The sequence below is a fragment of the Rattus rattus genome, chromosome 5 (genome assembly GCF_011064425.1).
Source record: "Rattus rattus isolate New Zealand chromosome 5, Rrattus_CSIRO_v1, whole genome shotgun sequence".
NCBI classification, from domain to species: Eukaryota; Metazoa; Chordata; class Mammalia; order Rodentia; family Muridae; genus Rattus; species Rattus rattus.
In genome coordinates, this window is record NC_046158.1 from 75,196,904 (window position 1) to 75,215,326 (window position 18,423).

At 35.0% G+C, this 18,423-nt stretch overlaps 1 long non-coding RNA gene across 1 annotated transcript in view; it reads left to right on the forward strand.

Moving 5' to 3' along the window:
- Nucleotides 1-18,423, forward strand: part of LOC116900506 — an 82,702-nt gene that overhangs the window by 21,956 nt on the left and 42,323 nt on the right. The window lies entirely within an intron of this gene.

Genomic DNA, 18,423 nt, shown 5'->3' on the forward strand with positions numbered 1-18,423 from the left:
TAAAATAAGTGCAAAACACAGGTAGGAAACTGATAGAGAACTTGCTACATAGAAATCCGCTAGATATGTCTGAGGAATGCTTTGATCTAACAGCATGAACTGTATAAAAATTGTCTTGGAGAATTAAGAAAGTTCATTTAAGATCATACATTAAAATTTATATAATGATTGAACTGGGGAGCCCAGGAAGCTAATTTTTCTGGGTTAATGATAATCAAATTCTCAAGTATTATTCTGTTGCTGTGGAGATGTGGTAACAGAAAAGGGGAAAAAGAGGGATTCCAGTAAAAAAGCTACTAAAGTCTCCTATTTAGGAGACTGATCTCACTAAGATTTTAATATTACTAATGCAGATAAAGCGATTCATTCAGATGGCCTCCCCATCACAAATGGCATTGCCTATCTGAAGGCCCCAGCCCCCAATCTGTAGTGAGTGTGAGAATACACTTAGCAAGTGTCTTTCATCACTACTTTACTCTCATCTTCGCTCAAGGTCACATTCACTGTCGTTTCTCATTGAATCCCTTGGGACACTGCCTTGGTGACCCTTTCAGCAGCATCCTTAGCTCATCCACATACTTCCTCACATAGTAGACAGAATAATTCTTAAAAGTAAGCTTCGTTGGTCAGGTTGATTTTTTTTTAATGCAGAACACAGAGAAGACTCAGCTCTTAATTTCACGCAGAGTGAACTCATGCTACTCTAAGATCGGGCTTGAACACTACTTGACGTCCCTCATACATACTCGTCCCTTTCCTAATCCTCTTGAACACCACATGTAGTCCGCCATATATCCAAGTCCCTTTTTATCCTCTATCCCTTTACTTCAGTCTCCAGCTAACTGTCCTTCTTGCTTATTCTCAAACAGAAGTGTTTCTACGTCAGTGTCCTTGTTTTTTCTTGACTATATCCTCTATCTGAGACATTCTTCTCTTTATGAGGCTAGCAAATTTAAACCTTTTACATTTTTAAACTGAAATATATATTGATAAGCTCAGCTTGGCTAATCCTACTTGAAATTGTAAATAGTCACAGTTTCTTTCCCCATTTTCTATAACTTCCATAAATTTTTTATACTAATGAATTATATTGTGCATATCAGAGAGTGATATATGGTACTCATTTTGTATATCAGAAAAATTCATGCACACAGCAGGTTTTTGCCTAATATTTTCTAAAAATAAAAGAAATATTGGGTGAAATGAAACATTGATTCTCACAATATTAATGATAAAGCCATTTTCTATTATAAAATTTGTGAAATATGAGATTGGACATTTCATATTTGCATATAATTTTTAAAATAAATTATTTATTTTAACAGTAAACTATTGTGTTTCATTGTGACATTTTCATAAATTTGTGGCACTGTACAATGTTAATATTTATTCCAACTGACTGTTCCAAATGACCAATTTTTCCTTCTGCCTGGTCCTTTCTTTCCTGAGACGGTCTCTCTCGACTTATTATCTATCTTATTATATATCATATATTTTATGACACTCCCTTTCCCCATCTCTTAAGATTTTGTTTTTTTTCCCATCATTCTTTTTCTAATTCCATGGTTTATATATGCATTCATGAGATACAGACACATAGATAATTCTTAATTTCTAGTACACACAAGCACACATACAACATTCATGTTTATATACATGTACATGTGTGTATGTGTGTGTGTATGCATACACACAAGTCTAACTTCAAAAATGATGTGTTTGTTTTTTGAGTCATCTATCTATCTATCTATCTATCTATCTATCTATCTATCTATCTATCTATCTATCTATCTATCCCTCCCTTGTCCTCATCATTTCCCAGGTACGTGCATCTTTAAACAGATGTCACGATTTTCTTTTCTGTCTCTATGTATAAAATATCATTGATGCATAGACCATAATTTCATAATTGACAGAAAAATAGCCTTTTACTAATGGGCATCATGGCTTATTATCATGTATATAGCTCAATAAATATGAGCATGCAAGATCTCTGCTGTTCTGACTTAGAGTCCTTTAGGTATATACCCAGGAATGCTGAGATCACACAGTATTTGTGACCTATCATTTGATTTTTGATAACTCCATGTTGATTTATGTGTGGTAGATATAGTAGTTTGCATTCTGACTAACAATGTATGGAGGATGCCCTTTTCCCAATATCTTTGCCAACATTTGTTGACATTTGTTTTCTTCATGATAACCATCCTGTTAAGGGAATATTTGACATAAATTTTCAAAGCAAATTTTTTTCTTTTTTCTTTTCTTCTTTCTTCCTTCCTTTCTCTTTTCATTCCTTTCTTTCACGAATAAAGATTTTGCACTGATAGAGAATGCAAAATCTGCCTGCTCAGCTGTCTGGGCTTCTGTAAGAGGGCATGTTGGTGTCCATAGTCCTTGTTGCAGCCAGGTACTGCACTGGCATCTACAGTCAGTGTTGCTACTAGAGTGCAGGTTGATGTCTATGATCTATGCTGCCACAGCAACTGTGTTGAACAATGTATTTTCTGTTGCCTCCAGAGGCTCTGTGGATGTTTGTGGTCCATGCTGCTTCTGCTGGAAGCTATGTGGAGGTTCATGATCCGTGCTGCTGCTGCTGCCTGTTTTTAGCAAGGAAGTTTCTTTTGCAGCAGTTTCAGTGACAGTAGACTCATAGTTGAGAATGAGAGACATCGAAGGCCTCTCTGACAGGCTCACTCACCTCTCCCCCTTCAGCCCCCCAAGACCCAGTCTAGACAGAAAGTTATTGAAGTCACCCCTTAAAAATTGTGGTAAATACGCTAGTGTTAATGATGGCTGCTGGAGGGTGTGAGGTGAGACAGGGTGTCTGGAATGAGGAAAGACTCAGTTTTCTTTAAGGGGCTGCCCACTGGGGGTTTGACCATGTTCCAGTGAGTATAGAGGCGACACAAATGGACTTAGTATAGTTCATTTTCTTTGTTAGGGGAAGATGTTAAGATGAGGGAGTGAAACTCTGAGTAATGGGAAACAAGTATGAGCAGGGTGCTTTGTATGAAATTCTCAAATACTTAATAGAGAAATTGTGATGGGTCAGAGGAAATTAAAGAGGAAGAAAAAAAGCTGTACACATGTAACATCTTTCTCACAGCATCGCCAAAGTACAATATGGATATACCTGTAAAACTAAAATTATGACTTTCTCTCTGTTTTGTGATCATGGTTGAAGATGTTATCTCTCAGTATCTTTTTCCATCAGTCAAACATGCTACTTGCTGCTATACATCCCTACTATGATGGACTCTTAGTCCTTTGGTACTCTAAGCTCAGATGAATTCTTTTGTCCATAAAAAGGGAATGGATATTGAGCACTTTATTCAAGTATTTGCTGCCCATTTGTACTTTTCTATTATGAACATTTGTTTTTAGTTCTTGAGTACCACTTATTCATTAGACGAATTGCTTTATAGGGGTTTAATACTCAATATTCTTTTCATATTCTGAGTATAATTCTGTCTGGCTTCTACTTTTTTGTAAAGGGCTTATTTTTCTATTCCTTGGGCAGTTTCTTCATCCTCTTATTTTATTTGCAGTGCAGATAATTTTAAAATTACATAACTCTGTGCTTGAATTTTTGGGAACATTCTTTATGCTACTGAGTATTCTTCAAAAAACCCTTGTCTATGCTGAAAGTGTTTATAAGATATCAGAATTTTTGTTTTTTTTTAATTTTTTGAGTCTTTATGGTGCTTACATATAAGGAAAATTTGCCTTCTTCATTTTATATTTGTTTCCTTGTCTTGAGACAATAGCTAAGTCATTGAATAGTGCATAAACAAAAATCAACTTTAAGCAATTTAGCCTAATTTTGCTATAAATTATTATCTTAACTTATGCACACATCAATTTTACTTGTAATTTTATGGTAATATTTATATAGTTCTTTGTCTTTGTCTCTCTGAAAAAGGGGCCTCGAACAATTTTTACTTTTAAAATTTGTTTGTAAAAAGAATAACAGAGTCAATGTAGAGTGTGATAAATCAACTATCCTTCAGATTACCTTTAAGACAATCCCCTCTCAGGCAATAAAGACTTCCAGCTCAATTTCCTGTAATAGAAATAAGTTTTCCCCTGAATGAAATTCTGCTCATTTGTGGAAGGGAGAAGACAGCCAATTTTAATAGATATTGTCCCTTCCTGACTCTACTATGTTTGCAGATGGCTTAGGAAATATGAATTTCAGGTGGAAGAAAGTCATTAGCAATAGAGGTATTTAGAAGAAGTAAAAGGGTAAAATGAACATTTAGCACAAAGAGGCAATCTCTTTCCTCATAGCTCCGGGGTTATCAGGATGTCATTAGCAGCTCTTCACTACATAAATGTTTTCAAACAAAATAAGCTAAATGAACACCAAGGTGAACGCAGTTCATTTCCAAACCCTTACTTAGCTTTGCTTGAAAATTGCAAAGGAAGAAATGGTCCCATTTCAAATCTTCGAGACATGGTAGACCCCCCAATCTTGCATCTGCATCAAATCAAGTTGTATTTTTACCTAATTTAGACTTTGCAGTATTTGGGTCGATATTGTTTTTAGAGTGCTGCAGAGTAACAGGTCTCACACATTTCTGTTTTGCTGCCGTTTTCCCCCGGCACAGAGTAAAGGCAAACCTTGTAAATTTTAATTTGGTGAAAGTTCTTTTTACACCTAAAGAGTAGAGCTATAATCCCAGAAAATATAGAAATTTGATAAAAGAATATGAAGGAATGAGGACTACTAACCTTCGCTCTTTCACAGGAATGAGCAGAAGTTTCTGAGTAATGTAGACAATTGTCCAGTGTGTATTTACTAAATATTTGTGATATGCAGACTACCGTGAAAGTTTTGGAATATGATTCAAACACTGTATTGATACTGTTTTTAATTTTCTGGAAAGAACTGCTGTTCACGTAAAACCTGTGCAGTCCAGATAAGTAAATTAACACAACAAATAAACAATTATTTCACGGTAACTGTTAATAATACACAAATATTATCCTGGATGTATGACATATCTATATAACATATGTATACATATTTCATCAAATATACATAATAAGCATACACATAATATCCTTAATATATGTTTCTGGTTAAATAGATACTATTTTCTCCAATAGGAATATTACAAAGAATTCAAAATATATTCTAGTCCACTTAAGTGGTAGCCAATTTGTGATTTCCAGATCTCAAGCTGTAGAGCCTACATAAATATACACATTAATCTTTTTTTAGTGTCAGACTTTTTATATGTTTGAAACTTCGTTCTTATAAAAGATAAAGGCTGAGCATAGCATTACTATATATTTGCACTAAATTTAATAGTGTACCCAAGTTAATTTGTTACCATGCTTTTATCAACTCAGAAATAGACGAATTTCACTATTATATTTTGACCGACATGAACATAACCTATATTTCACTTTTGTTGTTGCTATTTTAAAATATTTTTCCCAATTTGCTTTTAAACTTTAATTTATTTATTTTTATCTATCATTGTTAGTTCATTTATATTTAAATAATATTTTTCCAAATATTTTTCATTTTTATTTTAAATGCATCATCACAAAGGGCTATATACAAAACAGAGCACTTTGTGAAAGAGGGGAGTGCCACTGCCTGAATCCACTGATGTATCTGTGTTCTCAATTTTAGAATTCTACAGGATAAATGCATGCTCACTCTTTGCCTATATTTCTGCAATAACATTGTGGATATTGTGGTGGTACATTAGTAATATTCTGTGAGTTGTTTATAGGTGAAGTACTCAAGACTTTGCAGCTGTATACTGTACGTGTTCAAGAAGTCCTTTATCATCTCTTAAGTTAGATTTTTTTTTATTAAATGTAAAGATGTCACATTTTATCAAGTGCATTTCATTATCAAATACTCCTAGAACATCCTTTAAGGTCTTTGCTTTAATTTTTATTCTTTGTATAATTAATTACAAAGAATTACAAAGAATTTTTATTCTTTGTATAATTAATTATATTAAACATTTTTCAATTTGCAGTTTGTTGAAGAAATTTTGAATATTATGCATTATTAGTTTTACTCATAAGTTGATTTCTAAGTCTAGAGTTGGATGTGTTTTGATAAGTAATATAGTATGATATTTTATTCTCTTATTTCTTACTATAGTTTTTCTATGTTATATTTTAGAAGTATGTCTAAATCATAATATAAAATAGGACAACATTCCATCACCTTTATATATTATGTGAATTATTTGTTCTTACCTGTGGAAGAAAAATTGACTTGTCTATAAAATCATTTTGGACTGAAAATATGTGGGCAGTAATTCTTTAAAACCTTTTTTATTATCTGCCAAGTTTACTTGTTTATTTACAACAAAAGGCCAGGATAGAGGTGTGCATAGGGCTGTATAAATCAATCAAAAGGAATGCATATGGGTGATTCAGAATGGAGGCAATGCTAATGTTGTGATATTGTGAAACTCAGGAGACACAGCTTGGAAAAAACACAAGAAAGTCAGTCTCATGAAAAGAGATTAATTTATTGAACTTCGGGTGCACATGAAAGCAATGTCGCCTACTAGATTATTGCTGCTTCATGTTCACCATGCACTTCCCTCCAAAATTATCAGATGAATTTTATTGCTAGGTTTCTTGTGTGTTGACACAGGAAAAGTGAAATTCAAGTCAAAATGACATCATGATGTCAGTAGTAAATTTAAAATTAATAAAGTTATCTTAGTTCTACCTACTTTCCAAATAAGTTGAATTTTTCTAGCTAAATCTGGTCATGTAAGTCCAGTGCAGTTTAATAAAATCAAAAGATAATCAGGAGAATTGAACACAGGAAAATGAAGCTAATTTTTGTTGATCCACATCCTTCATCTAGATACAAATAATTTTGACTGATATAGGTATAATTGCTCTTAATTAATAGCAATGCTGATATTTGTTAGAAATCCAGCAATATTTTCTCATAATTCCCTCCTCAAATTTGTGATCCTACTCCATCACTCCCACTCTACACAGCTTAGCCACATTTTCTTGACTTGATGGGTGCTGATCACACATTTCTTGGAGAATCCATGTGAAACAACTGGAAATTGTTAATTATTGCTGTGAATTTTGGAAGGGTGAAGATGCTACAATCCAAGGACACCTTCCTTAGAACCTTCCATCTAGTTATGTTTTCCAACTATGATTGATGGAAACATTCCATCCTGAAGAAGATGGAAGCCTTGTTTTAAAAGTGGAAACCGTCGATCATAAAAATTTTGTACATTTTAATACCTCTAAAATGACTTTAATATATGAGTACTTATAAATAGAAACAGAACAGCTCCATGACATGTTTTATCACAAGTTGGGGAAAAACTGTTATTTGTCTACAAATAGTTACAGTCATATGTTCGTCCCCAATAAATGAATAACAAGAGACAAGTGTAGATCTTGACTTCAATTTCAATTCTCCACATCCCTCTGGTAGTAGAAGGCAGAGCAGGGGTGATTTTCCAGGCGAAATGCTTAAACAGATAAAACTATCACTATAATATGTATTTCTAATAATTAAATATTTTCTTATAAATATTTAAATATCAATAAGATAAAATGACTTAAGAAATCTAGATCACTCAATGTTTACAGTAGCATTTTAGACTGATTTTTATTTAATATATAACCAAAGGATTTTCTTCCAAAAGCCACACATTTTTAAAAAAAATGTAAATAGACTATATAATGAGAATGATTATTCTATCCTCACCCATGTGAATTTGCTTCATTTTGCTACGATCCAGAACAAAATGTAACTCAGGAAACGCGTAATGATATGCACTTATTTCAAGTTACAAATGGTTAGCTTTTTTTTGTCATTGAAAATTACAATTTTTATCCAGAAATTTAATTTCAAATTAACCTTAATATCCTTTTGCTTTTTGCCTTTATAGTATTTTAAAAGACCTACTTCATCATCTTCAACAGTGTCCATTCATCATTCCTACTTCAGAAGACCCTAGCATTATACACACAAAAGTAGAACATGAGTACCTTTAGGCAATGCACTGTTACTTATTTCCTAAACTTACAGTACTGAGTACATAAGTGCATGTCTCGCTTGGTTACAGACATGTCCCTAGTACTATTTTTCCCTTTTCTCTCAGGCATGCCCTCACTTGATTCTTTTTTAATGTAGTCTATGTTTCTTCCTATCACTAGCTATTGTGAGAAGTTCATACCCTGTCAAAAAAAAATTCCAGTTACATGTAAATAGGGCTGTGAAAATAAGCATCAAATAAACTCTAAAGTGGTACTAATGAACCAGCCTATTATCTTCTCTTTGTATGCCTTTCCCTTAGGCCTCACCCTACCCATTAAACTTCACTCATTACTATAACTTTGAGCAAGTAAAATGCTTGCACAGTGTAGTCTGACTTGGCAGGGATTTTCTTCTAGCACCTTGAAAGCTTGTACTCCTTATCAGCCACCATTTGCAGTAGTCATTTGGTATGTAGAAGCTTGGACAAACCTGGGTGGCACACACATTTGACTCTCTGAGTTACTCAACTAGATCTGTGTAGCATGGAGGCTTTTTGACAAAACCTTCTAGGTAAATAGAATTTTTTTTCTGGCTCTAAGTAGTATGTGAGTTCTCAAGACAAATATATTGCTTAATTTTAAGTTATTGTACGAAATTTAAAGCAAAGAAGCACAGTGAGATGTAGCTGGAATTGTAAAATTAAAAACAATAATTAGGACATTGTTCATGCATTATCGATGTCTTACATTTTGTTCCAAACCTAGCAATAAGTTCTATACAACTTTAAAAGAATATATATGTTTTTATTTGCCTTCTAAAGACCAAATCATCTTTAGGAAAATGATGTTTTCTAAGTTATTCTTGTAAATAAGCATATATTACAGTAGTGCATACATAAGTTAAATAGTTTCCACATCTATATGTTCCCTTAAGCCTATTTAAAACCCTGAAGTGCTCACAGGTACAATTAACCTAATGGTCACTTTTGGGTTTAAATTAAATTTAGAGTTCGATTTGAAAAGAAAGCCTGTCTACATTTTCTTTATGGGTCCCTGTGCAGGGCAGTGTCTTCTGCATGCAGTGGGCTTATAAACTTCAGTTCAGGCCATTTGGATCAGTGAGGATTTTAATTAACACAGAAAAGGTCATGTGAGTGCCCAAGAGCTGCCCATAGCAGATGCTTAAGCTAATCATTATTGAATTCAATCATTATTAATCACTAAGGTTTCATTGGGGTTTTGTAAGTGTTGAAAGGAAACAGCACATTTTTGCATTCAGGCCATTGAAGACATTCTCTCTTTCTTTCTTTCTTTCTTTCTTTCTTTCTTTCTTTCTTTCTTTCTTTCTTTCTTTCTTCTTTCTTTCTTTCTTTCTTTCTTTCTTTCTTTCTCTCTTTCTCTCTTCCTTTCTTCCTTTCTTTTACATTAACACTTACGAGGTCATCAGGGCTAATGCTAGTTCATGAGGACTACATATCTTTCTTCCTATGCTCCTTGTGCTTAATGGAGATTTCACCAGCGTGCATGGATTACAACATATATTAGTATACCTTATTCTTCACTGAGAAAAATATTCCCGTTTGTTATGACAGAAAGAGATCATGCCAAACCTAGCAGCAGGGGAATTAACTAGATAGCTCAGTTTCAGTGAGCTTCCTACTTTTCTCCCCAGACTAATGGCTTCATAATATTACCTAATTCGGATGAAGTCATTAAGACTTTTCACTCTTTCCCTCATTTAAGTTTGTATAAATAGATGGTTAAATAGATTATAGTTGGGATTTTATATTCCTTAAGGTAATGACTGTACTACTTTATTCACATTGAATGTATATGAAAAAGCCTTCGACCAAAAGTTAGAGTTGAGGTGATTTACTTACTAGTCCTGGTCCAAAAATTATGCATGATTGAAGGGGAACAACATTAGAGTCTCAATTTGCCTAAAATGAATTTTGAGTTAGATGAATATTGACAATTAAACAATGACTGTGCTGACCTCATTTTCCCCTCTGTACATATAATCCAACCAAGATATAATCAGTTACTCATTGTCTATCATCTTGTTAGCCAATCTCTTCACTCTCTGCACTTATTTTATGGCTATACCAGTCAAGTCAAAAGAATTCCAAAAAATCAACCAGTTGCAACCAATATAGACGTACCATACTACAAAATATTAAGCAAAGAGGAAAATACAAGTATTTTGTGTTCAAGAATATTAAAAAGGAGGACATTAAACCTAACCATGAAAAGTCTTATAGAAAATATTTGTTATTGATAGTTAAGTGATGTACCAGCAAATTGTTCTTTCTACATGATGGATGCTTTTTACTTGCAGCACAGTAAAATGCTTTGGTAGGCCTTTCAATGTCACTGTACCTCAGCTGTTGAAATTTGTTTTAGTCTTTATACACTTGGAATAGAAGTATATAAATTTTATATTTTAAGATCAATTAGAGTCAGAATAACAACATATGATATAATATGTGAAAGAACACTAAATCAATGTTTAGAGTCAAAATTATTTCATTGTTGTCTGAGTTATATGTGACAGATGCTTACTATGTAGCCCTGGATGTCCTGGAAGTCACTCTTTCAAGCATGCTGGCCTTGAACTCACTGAGATCTACCTGCCTCTGCCTCTTGAGTAATGGAATTAAAGTTATGGTTCACCAAGCCTGACCAAGAATAAAGGATGAGAGAAAATTTTAAAAATAATAGATTTTAATATAAAATATTTAATAATAGGATATATTGAAAAGTACCCTTCATCTACAGAAAATTATTTATATGAAAATTGAAAGTATGCTTCTACTTCAGTGGGAGAAATTTTGATCTGAAATTTTCATATAAAGATTATCTGATTTAGTGTTTTTTAATTATAGGACTATTGGAAAAGCAGAACTCCATAAAAGATGCCTTAAATACTCACATGCTAACTTCACAAAAGAAAGTGGCATAAACTGCGTGAGTGAAGTTAATTTTAAATCAGTGAAAAGGGAAAAGTTTGCTATTATAAAGGTTATTGACACTCTTAATCAGTCACTCAGTCGAAATTAAGGAGGAAAATTATCGACAATAAAGCATTGGGATTGAGTTGATAGTTGTCTTAGCTTGTATTATGATGTAACAATCTCCTCTGACAACAACAACTTAAGAGAGAAAGTGTTTTCTTGGTGAAATTCAAGACTAACTTATATCATGACAGGGAAGGGACAGTAGTAAAGCTTGAGACACCTGCTCATACAGCTGTTGTCCAGAGCAGAGAGCAGTGAACCAATGCAGGCTGGTGCTCGGATGGCTTCCTTCAGTCTCACAGAATCCCAGTCACCTGCTCACAGAATGGTGCAACCCACCATGGAAACGCCTCACTTCAATTACCAAGACATGCAAACTGACCGAGACAAATCTCATTTCCTGAGACTCCAAGTGAATCTAGCGGGTACCGAGTTGATAATTAATTAAAACTATTCAATCCGATGGTAAAATAATAGAACATTTTCAATAAGCTCAGGGGAAAGGTAGGAGAAATTCAAGGAGAGTTCACTTTGAGTTTCTTATCTATATATTGAACTTATTTTAATCTTGTCTAGAAAGCTGTTATAAGGATTAGAGAGAATCTAACAAACCATTAAATATGTATTTGTACTTGTTTTCTAGTTACTGAATTCAATTATCTCTCTATTCATGATTATCAACAACTTTTAAAAAATATTTTCTTGGATAATTTATGCATTTACATTTCAAATGTTATCTTATTTCCCCCCTCTCCCAAACTCCCCCCCCCCCGCTTCAATGAGGATGGTTGCACTCACACACACCCACTCCCAATTCATAATCCTGGCATTCCCCTACATAGGGGAAATGAACCTTCATAGGAACAAGGGCTTTTCCTCCTATTGATGCTAGACAATGACATCCTCTGCTACGTATATGGCTGGAGTCATTGGTCCCTCTATGTATTGGTTGGGTGGTTTAGGCCCTGGAAGCTCTGGTGGGGTCTGGTTGGTTGATATTTTTGTTTTTCCTATGATGTTGCAAACCCCTTTAGCTCCTTCAGTCTTTTCTCTTAACTCCTCCTTTCAGGTCCCCTTGGTCAGCCCAATAGTTAGCTGCAAGCATTCTTATCTGTATCAGTAGGGCTCTGGCAGAACCTTTAGGAGACACCCATGTCTGGCTCCTAGCAGCAAGCACTTCTTGGCATTAAAATAATGACTGGGATTGGTGACTGCATATGTTATGGATCACCAGGAGGGACAGACTCTGAAAGACCTTATCTTCAGTCCCTGCTCCACTCTTTGCCCCTGTTTCTCCTCCCATGAGTATTTTGTTCACCCTTCTTAGAAGGAATGAAGCTTAAACATTTTGTCATCTTTCTTCTTGCGTTTCATATGATCTGTGATTTTTTCTTAGGTATTCCTTGCTTTTGGGCTAGTAGCCACTTATCAGTGAGTGCATACCATCTGTTCTTTTGTGACTGGGTTACCTCACTCAGGATGATATTTTCTAGTTCTGTCCATTGGCCTAAGAATTTCATGTAGTCATTGATTTGTTTTTGTTTTGTACTTTGTTTATTTTTATTGTTTTTTATTTACATTTTAAATGATATCCCCTTTCCCAAACCCAACCACCAACTCCTAGCCTCTCCCTGCACTGAAATTCCCCTACAAAGGGGGCTCCAGCCTTGGCAGGGTCAAGGGCTTCTTCTCCCTCAGGTGCCCAACAAGGCCATCCTCTGCTACAAATGTAGCTGGAGCCATAGGTCTGTCCATGTGTACTCTTTTGATGGTAGTTTAGTCCCTGGAAGCTCTGGTTGGTTGGTATTGTTGTTTTTATGGGGTTGCAAGTCCCTTCAGCTCATCCAATCATTTCTCTAACTCCTCCAAAAGGGCCCCATTTCTCAGTTTGATGGTTTGCTGCTAGCATTTCCTCTGTATTTGTCATGCTCTGGCTGAGCCTCTCAGGAGACACATATCATATCAGGCTGACATCAAGTAATATTGTCTGGATTTATCAGATGGATCCCCAGGTGTGGCAGGCAGTCATTCTTGACATCAAACTTTGTCTCCCATATCATTGTTTGGATTCCACCTTCTGAAGTGACTGTCCTTCTTGAACTTATGTGGTCTGTGGATTGTATCTTGGGCTGGATCATACCAGGTGATTGTTGCAAGAGGCTTATATTTCTGAATAGTCATTCCCCCCTTCCATGGGTGTTTCTGCTAGCAAACTTTGGTGCTCCATTCACCTATCAGAAGTCTTTTTTGTTCCAAGCTCTGGGTTGCTTGGCATTGTTGTACATATGGAGTCTCAAGCCCCTTCAAGCTCTTCCAGTTCATTCTCTGAACGGGCGTCCTTCTCTCAGTTCAGTGGTTTCTGGCACTCTGTAACTGTATTCCTGTTCTCTCAGGAACTACATCATGTGGTCTGCACTTCTTTGTTTATCCATCTTGTATCTTTGGCCCACATGTAATCTGAAGGTTTGGCCTCTCTCTTCCCTGCCACGGGTATTCTTGTTCCCCTTTTAAAGAAGGAGTACCTTTTGATCACTTGAGTTTATCAGGGTCAAGCATTTGGGCTAATAGCCACTTATCAGTGTGTGTTTTCTGTGATTGGGTTATTCAGAATGATATTTTCCAGTTCCAACCATTTCCTTTAATTTCATAAAGATGTAATATTCCATTTGTAGATGTACCACATTTTCTGTATCATCCATCTGGGTTCTTTGCCTATTAAAATTTCGATGAACGTGTCTTTTTTCCATTATTTTTAAATGAAGCATTGTTTTAAATAGTATTCCATTGTGTAGATGCACCACATTTCCTGAATCCACTGTTATGTTGAAGGGCATCTGGGTTCCTTGCAGCTTCTGGCTATTATATACATAGTAGAGCATGTGTCTTTGTTATATGTTGGGCATCTTTAGGGTATATGCCCAGGAGTGGTGTAGCTGGGTCCTCAGGTAGTAGTACTATGTCCAATTTTCTGAGGAACCTCCAGACTAAGCCAGATTGGTTGTACCAGATTTCATTTCCACCAACAATGGAGGAGTGTTCCTATTTCTCTACATCCTCGACAGCAACTACGGTCACCTGAATTTTTGATATTCACCATTCTGACTGTTGTGAGGTGGTATCTCAGGGTTGTTTTGATTTGCATTTTCCTGATGACTAAAGATGTTTAACATTTCTTTACATTCTTCTCAGCCATTCCTCAATTGAGAATTCTTTGTTTAGTTCTGTACCCAATTTTTAAATAGGATTATTTGAATCTCTCGGATCTAACTTCTTGAGTATTTTGTATATATTAGATATTATCTCTCTATCTGATGTAGTATTGGTAAGAACCTTTCCCCAATCTGTTGTTTACTGTTTTGTCTTATCGACAGTGTCCTTTGCCTTACAGAACCTTTGAAATTTTATGAGGTTCCATTTGTTTAATCTTGATTTTAGAGCATAAGCCATTAATGTTCTATTCAGGAAATTTTCCGTGTGTCTCTGTGTTCAAAGCTCTTCCCCACTTCTTCTTCTCTTAGTTTGAGTGTTTCTGATTTTATGTGGAGGTCTTTGATCCACTTGTACTTGAGTTTTGTACAAGGAGAAAATAATGGGTCATTTTCTGTTCTTCTACATGCTGACCTCTAGTTGAACCAGCACCATTTATTGAACATGCTGTTTTTTTTCCCACTGGAAAGTTTTAGCTCCTTTTTCAAAGATCAAGTGACCATCAGTGGGTTGGTTCATTTCTTGGTCTTCAGTTCTATTCCACTGATCTGCCTGCCTTTCTCTGTACCAATACCATGTAGTTTTTAATCACGATTGCTCTGTAGAACAGCTTGATTTGAGAAATGGTGATTTCACCAGAAGTTCTTTTATTGTTGAGAGTACTTTTTGCAATCTGAGGTTTTTTCTTTTCAAATGATTCTGCAAATTGCTCTCTCTAATTCTATGAAGAATTGAGTTGGAATTTTGATGGGAATTGCATTGAATCTGTAAATTACTTTCAGTAAGATGGCCATTTTTTCTATATTTGTTGTGCCAATCCATAAGCATAGGAGATCTTTCCAATTTCTTTGATCTTCTTTGATTTATGTCTTCAGAGACTTGAAGTTCTTTTCATACAGATCTTGCACTTGCTTGGTTAGAATCACATCATTGTAATTTATGTTATTTGTGACTAATGTGAAGGGTGTCATTTCCCTAATTTCTTTCTCAGCCTGTTTATCCTTTGAGTAGAGGAAGGCTACTGATTAGTTTGAGTTAATTTGCTGAAGTTGTTTTTCAGACTTAGTAGTTGTCTGGTGGAACTTTGCAGTCACTTAAGTCTACTATCATATTATCTTCAAATAGTGATATATTGACTTCTTCCTTTCCAATTTGTATCCTGTGACCCCCCCCTTTGTTGTCTGATTGCTCTAGGTAAGATATTTAGTACTATATTGAATAAGTAGGGAGAGAATGGGCAGCCTTATTTAGTTCCTGATTTTAGTGGGAATGCTTAGTTTGATGTTAGTTACTTGTTATCTGTATATTGCTTTTACTATTTTTAGGTATACACCTTGAATTCCTGATCTTTTGTTATGAAGTGGTGTTGAGTTTTGTCAAATGCTTTCTCAGCATCTAATGAAATGATCATGTGTTTTTTTTCCTTGAGTTATACTGGATTATGCTGATGGAGTTCCATATATTGAACCATCCTTGCATCCCTAGGATGAAGCCTACTTGATCATGTTGAATGACCATTTTCATGTGTTCTTGAATTCTGTTTGCAAAAATTTTATTGAGTATGTTTGCATTGATATGCATGAAGGAAACTAATGAGACTATCTCTCTCTTTGTAGGGTCTTTGTGTGGTATATGTGTAAGTGTAAACATGGTTTCAAAGAACGAATTGGGTAGTGTTCATTCTGTTTTATTTTGTGGAATAGTCTGGGCAGTATTGTTATTAGATCTTCTTTGAAGGTCTGATTGAATTCTGAAATAAATCCATATGGTCCTGGGATTTTTTTGTTTGGGGGACTTTAAATAAACACCTCAATTTCTTTAGGCATTATAGGATGGTTTAGATAGTTTAATCTGATCCTGATTTAACTTTGGTACCTGGTATCTGTCTAGAAATGTGTCAATTTTGTCCAGATTTTCCAGTTTGTTGAATAGACTTTTGTACTAGGATCTGATTTTTTCTTCGAATTTCTTCAGTTTCTCTTATTATATCTCCCTTTTCATATCTGATTTTGTTATTCAGATACTGTCTGCCTTCTCATTATTCTGGCTAAGAGTTTATCTATCTTGTTGATTTTTTTTTCAGAGAACCAGCTCCTAGATTTGTTGTCTTTTTGTATAGTTCATTTTGTTTCTACTTGGCTGATTTCAGCCTTGAGTTTGATTATTTCCTCCTTTTGGGTGAATTTGCTTCTTGGTTCTAGAGCTTTCAGTCTTCCTATGCTGTTAATGTATGCTCTCTTCAGTTTCTTTTTAGAGGCACTCAGAAGTATGAGTTTCCTTCTTAACACTGTTTTCATTGTATTCCATAAGCTTGAGTATGTTATGCTTTCATTTTCATTAAATTCTAAAAAGTTTTTAATTTCTTTCTATATTCTTCCATTGACCAAGAAGAGCCTTTTTCAGCTTCCATGTATATATGGACTTTCTGTCATTTTTGTTGTTTTTGAAGACCAGCCTTAGTCTGTATTGATCTGATATGATGCATGGGATTATTTCAGTCTCCTTGTATCTATCTATTGAGACCCATTTTGTGTCCAATTATGTGGTCAGTTTTTGAGGAAATATCATGAGGTACTGAGAAGAAGGTATATTCTTTTGTTTTAAGATGAAATGTTCTATAGATATCTGTTAAATCTTTTTGGTTCATAACTTATGTTAGTTTTACTTTGTTTCTGTTTAGTTCTGTTTCCATGATCTGTCCATTGAAGAGAGTGATATATTGAAGTCTCCTACTCTTATTGTGTGTGGTATAATGTAGGCTTTGAGCTTTAGTAAAGTTTCTTTTATGAATGTGGGTGCCCTTGTTTTTGGAGCACAGATGTTCAGAATTGAGATTTCATCTTGGTAGATTTTACCTTGGATGAGTTTGAAGTGTCCTTCCTTATCTTTTTTGATAACTATTGGTTGGAAGTAGATTTTATTTAATATTAGAATGGCTAGTCCATCTCGTTTCTTGGAACCATTTTCTTGGAAAAAATTTTCTCAGTCTTTTACTCTGAGGTGGTGTCTGTCTTTGTCACTGTAGTATGTTTGCTGTATACAGCAAAATGCTAGGTCCTCTTTAGGGATCTAGTCTCTAAGTCTATGTCCTAGGAGTGAGAGTGCTCCTGGCAGTCCTGCTCTCTGCAGGCAGGTTTTGTGTCCAGCTCCGTGTGCAGTTGGAGACCCTATCAACAACTCCTTATGGTGTGTTTGAGCCTTTCTTTTTCAGCAGCTGAACAGCTCAGCAAGATGCTAATTAAGCCTGTTGGACCACACTAGTTTCATTGACTTCTTTGTTACTGCTAGTTAACATTTGTTTTACGATTCTAAGTGACCAGGTGGCTAATGCTCACATGACTAGTGTATGTATATATGTATATATGTCCTTCAGTAACTTTAGTGTAATTGATATTGTAATTCCTTCTAATACTGGATCTGTCAACTAATTACTCTGTTTTCTATTACTGAGCTCTTTTATGTAATAAGTACAGCATAAAGTACGCACTGGGTAATGCAGGTTGGAGAAATCGTCTTTCCACTTAAGTGTTGGGCAGGTAACATTCTGTATGTCTAAAGGCTTGGTTCCTAGGATCCTTGCTACGTTACATGATACTTTGTTTGGAATCATGAGTCTTAGCATGACTGTTATTACCTGGATATATTTTTTTTAACGCTGGTAGTTTTTTACTCCCTCAGGAAAATTACAATGAAGCTTTTCACTACTGTCTTAGAATTAATAAAAAAAATGAATTTCATTCAAATTTAGAGTCGTATGTTATCTGATGTTCCATTAGTAAAGTCCGTTTTCCTGTATTTGGCAACAGGTCTTTGTGATTTTTTTCATAATTCTGTACAACTTACAAGCAAGATAATAACAATCCTTTGTTGCCAAATACTCATTAAGGATGTCTATATAATAACCACCTTGGAAGATCAGGATTTCTTGTACTTTAAAATATGCAAGACAATCTCTCTTCATTTTTCGCCAAGTTCTAGAAATTACCTAGCTCTCTTGGCTGGAGGCCCATATTCTTCAACTCTTTATGCCAGAATAAAGGACACATTCCATCCCACATCCACATGCAGGAATCATTCCTTCTGTGCATTTAGATCAAGCCTATATAATTAACCTAGAGTAATCTCCCCATATCAGAATCTTGTAATTAATCATACCTCTAATAGATTTTCTGTCATATAACAACTATTTTTGGGA